The sequence below is a fragment of the Octopus bimaculoides genome, chromosome 14, assembly GCF_001194135.2.
Source record: "Octopus bimaculoides isolate UCB-OBI-ISO-001 chromosome 14, ASM119413v2, whole genome shotgun sequence".
In the NCBI taxonomy this organism is placed as follows: Eukaryota; Metazoa; Mollusca; class Cephalopoda; order Octopoda; family Octopodidae; genus Octopus; species Octopus bimaculoides.
Genome location: NC_068994.1, coordinates 41,940,572 through 41,945,880, shown reverse-complemented (window position 1 = coordinate 41,945,880; position 5,309 = coordinate 41,940,572).

Genomic DNA, 5,309 nt, shown 5'->3' with positions numbered 1-5,309 from the left:
ATTGACCTTGAAAAGATGAATGGTAAAGTCGATCGAGGTGGAATTTGAACTCAGAATGTAAAGGCAGACAAAATGCTGCTGAGCATTTTGTCCAGCATGCTAACAATTCTGCCAAGCTCACTGCCTTAATAATGATGATGACAACAACAACAACAACAACAACAACAACAACAACAACAACAACAATAATAAATAATCATTATTATTATTATTCAAATTTTGGTACAAGGCCATGAATTTTGGGTATTCAGCTGGTGTTCAACTGGTACTTAATTTATTGACCCCCAAAAGGTTGAAAGGCAAAGTCAACCTCGGTGGAATTTGAACCCAGAATGTGCAGACTGATTAAATGCAACTGAGAATTTTGCTTTGTGTGCTAATGATTCTGCCAGCTCATTGCCTTATATGATGATAATAATAATAATAATAATAATAATAATAATAATGATGATGATGATGATGATGATGATGATGATGATGATGATGATGATGATGATGATGATAATAACAACAACAACAAGATGAAGGAGAAGAAAAAGAATATCAATATTAATAGTCAGTTTATTCATAATGATAAAATGATGATGATGATTGTCATGATGATGATGACGATGATCATGATTCCTTTTATTGGCTAGGAAAGTAAATTATGAAGAAAGATAGCCAGAAAAAAAAAATGAGAGGGTGGTGGGGGTAGAAGGATTGATTCTTCATAATGAATGCAATGTTGTACTGAATTACATACATTCCGCAATTCGGAAAATAAAATTAATTTTACATATTTGTCACTAAAAGCTATCGAATGGAAACATAAATTTACACCACACATTTTAGCCTCGAGGTGTTTGCGAGCCTGAAATGTATAAATATAAATGAATATGTATGTATGACTAATTATATGCATGAGTGATTGTAAGCATGTATATACATGTGAATATATGTGTATATATGGATGTGTGTATTTTTAAAAATATTTACATACATACATACATACATATATATATACATGCATGTATGTGTATATATATATGTATATATATGTTTGTATATATATGTATATATCTATCTCTCTCTCTCTCTCTCTCTCTCTCTATATATATATATATATATATATATATATATGTATATATATAATCTGTTAATGAGCCACAAGCTTCCAAATAAATGTACAGAAATGCACATGAACTAATAGTGACAAATATGTTGATAAGTGCTTATATATATATAAATATGTGTGTATGTATGTTTGTGTGTATGTGTATATGAGATGCACACATATATATACACACACACACACACGTATATATATATATATACATACACACACACACTCACACACACACATATATATATATACACACACATATGTATACCAAAATAAACACATACATAGGTATTTCATATATGTATTACTCTAAATGCATTGATTACTCCATGTTTCATTTACAATGTTCAATTCGATGACAATTTTCTGAGTTGAAATCATTTCTGGATCACTAAAACCTAATACCAGTAATATACTATAAAACATATATTCAAACACAAATCCCATTTTGCTAAATGTAAAAAAAAATTATAAATTCTAATTATGCCTGTGTACAAGATTCTTTATTCCATATATAATATGACATCAGGTGACTCTGCTAAATGCAATTTCTATGAAGAGAATACCATTGACTTTACATCCTCTGCCATCTCAGACAGGTGTTGATCACTACAATAATGTCTCTATAACTTTCTGGTGTTAATTTCCAATATCCAACTGTTTGGTGTAATGATGCTTAAAGAGTTAAGTGAGCTGGTTGGCAACAATCGAAATTCATGGCCATAAGTGGCAGACTAGAACATATACAATGAAGTCCTTGGTTGAATCATTTGTATTTTATGTCCAATTTTTCTTGCTAGCATTGGTTAGATGAATAAAATCTGTTAAGTCAGTGATTTGACACCTGGATGCTCTTCATAACACTCACAAGTATTAAGAACAACAGTAAAGTACAAATAGATGTTAGCTACACTGAAGACAAAGATTTAGGCATGAACAAACTAAGAGAGACTGTTTAGAAGACCTCAAACAAATTTCAAACTATACTACAAAAATTAATTGTTGGAGTATATGAAGAATAATCAACAGAAAATTGGCAGTGATGATGTAAGGCAGAATGAGATCCCATAATAACTCAGAGTATTGGAGTAAAAGCAAAAAGTGGTGGTCTGATATTAGCTGCACAGGAATAATGCCAGCCACAAATAGTTAAAATCAATATAATGAAAACAGAGACCAACACCAAGTGCTAACACTGCAAAAATTACTGCAGAACAATCACCTACGTAATCTGTGGTTGTCCAGTCTTGATCAAGTATTAAAATATATCTAGTCAGCAGCTATGTGTGCTTTGATGAAGCAAATGAGTGTTATATTCATAGACCAAACTGTATTCATCATAACTATTCTTACTAGTCATTCACCTTCTGACAAATTCACTGGAGGAAGGCACTTCACTCTCTACCCTCACAACTTCATCCCCTAAACAACCTTTTTCACCTTAGCCACCATATAGAGGAACACTGCCTGCGTAACTTTGTTAAAGAAAAGCAATGTTGTGATCTTCACAATGGACTCGGCTGATAATTGTATCACTCCTACACATGAACGTAACAGTTATTCAATATAACTCCACAAAATATTTCTATATTTAAGAGACGAGGAACTATTTACATTATTTACATTATTTACATTTGACGGATATTTGTCCTCATCTTGTTTGTTGTTAATACAACGTTTCGGCTGATAAACCCTCCAGCCTTCATCAGGTGTCTTGTTAGCAACAAACAAAATGAGGACAAATATCTGTCAAATGTAAATAATGTAAATAATATAACTCCACAAGTCAGCAATACTCAGACACTGCACATGTTGTGTCATCCTAATTACTGAGACATATAAGCTTTATTTGTTTCTTTGCTTTATTCTCAGTCTTGAAGAACAGACGGCACCTACTCCCATATATTTTGCCCTGTCCTAAACAATAGAGGAAACAGGGTTCATATAGATCATTTAAAGGTTTCTCCAACTGTACTTTTGAGGGAATTTGGGAGTGCCTTACCTCACTCTTCATGAGGTAAAATAAGTCAGCTTCTTTATTGCTTTTTTTCTGTATTAGTTGCTTGGCAAAGATGTACTTCCTTCAGTGACATATCACTGGTGTACTTTTTTTTTCTCTCCAGTAGCTGAGCAATATCTATTACTTCTCTTTCGCTTGCAACACTGGCAAAAGAATTGTTGTTAATACTTTTGTTTATATCATGTACTTTTATGTTTTCACTTGTTAAAATTATTTTTTTTTCTTTGATAATGTATACGTGTCTGTTTTCTTCTTTTCTGATTGCACACTGTGATGTTATGTTCACTGTTGCTTTTCTTTAACAAAGGACTTAAGAAAAAGAAGCCATATTGAAATGAATACAAACAGAAAATAAAAATAAAAACACAATATGTCTAAAAACAGACCTTTCTGTCTCTGCCAGGTATTGGGGTAAACATTCACATGTTTGAAAGTTTCTCTGTTTGAGAATAATCCATAAGAAAAACAAAAACTTTTGTTTCTGTTAACTTGGCAAAAATCCAATCCTCTCGGAGCTGTTTGATAACACATTCATTCACACACATGCATCCACATAGTAAGAAAAACAACAACAGCAACAACAACGACAACGACGACGACGATGATGATGATGGTGATATTGATGATGATGATGATGTCTGGGAATCATACAGAAGATGACTTCGTTTTGTATTTTCCCTTTGTATTATGCTTTTGTTGGTTCCTTCTTTTGATCATCTTAAAATACCATATTTCTATATTTAGTATATGATGCAGTTTAAGTAATCCTTCACTAGGCAAGGATGGAACTAAGAGACTTGCACATTTTTTTTTTTAATGCAGCAATTCACCATTCTTAGCTCTTATCCATTTGACTACATTAAAGAACTTGTAAATCCATGCTAAAAAATGTGCATCTAATCCAAGCCAACATGCATGTATGTATATGTGTATATATATATATATATATGTGTGTGTGTATATATATATATATGTATATATACATGTGTGTGTGTGTGTATATATATATATATGTATATATACATGTGTGTGTGTGTGTGTGTGTGTGTGTACACATGTATGTATTTGCCAAGAGGTATGATCACATATATTTCTTTTAGATTTATGTACCAGAAGTTGATGCTTCTGTTTATTTATTCATTCACTATAAAAATTTTATGTCACAGCCCAAAAACTATTTGCAATTCATATGAATATTTGTTGAGAACAACTATAAAAATTAACTACCTAGCACTAATTGTGATGTACCCTGTGAAACACATATGTTCTGTTACCAAGTATGTATGCTCTCATGAAGTTAATTGCAGGTTAAGCACTTTGATGTTGTTTTTCCTCAAAAGATACTTTCCTCTGGCTGGAAATAAATGTATCTATTTTTTTTCATTCTGTGAAGTTATATATGACTTAACTATATTGGATTATACTGTTTACAAAAGGTTCTTCCTTTTATTTTTTTTTTTTTTTACACTGTCTGATAAGAGGTACAGTTCTCTAAAATGAATGTTGTGTTACAGAAGACTTACTATATGTCAAATTCATATCTATTCTGTTTGTATCATTTATCAGAAGTTGACTCTTTCTGTTTAATTACACAGTGTATTGAATTAATGTTGCAGAGCCAAACAGTTCATAATATATATGACCATTGGTTGAGGACTTTGGTAAAGATGAAAATAGCATTGCTAAATCTAATTAATCTGATTCTGTACTTTGTGGATAATCAATATTGAGTGACAGTCAATTCATTATGCTTTATTCAAGTTATAGTTTTCAATCTAAAACATAGGGTCAAAATATGAGACACAGGGTAAAAAAATGAGTCTTGCTTATTTTTCATCATCATCATCATCATCATTTAACATCCGCCTTCCATGCTAGCATGGGTTGGACAATTTGGCTGCGGACTGACGAACCAGATGGGTACACCAGGATCCAATCTGATTTGGCAGAGTTTCTACAGCTGGATACCCTTCCTAATGCCAACCACTCCGAGAGTGTAGTAGGTGCTTTTACGTGCCACCAGCACGAAGGCCAGTCAGGTGGTACTGGCAACGGCAATGATCAAAATGGTGTATTTTATGTGCCACCTGCACAGGAGCCAGTCCAGCCGCACTGGCAATGACCTCGCTTGAATGTATTTTCATTTGCCACTGGCACAAGTGCCAGTAAGGCGACGCTGGTAAC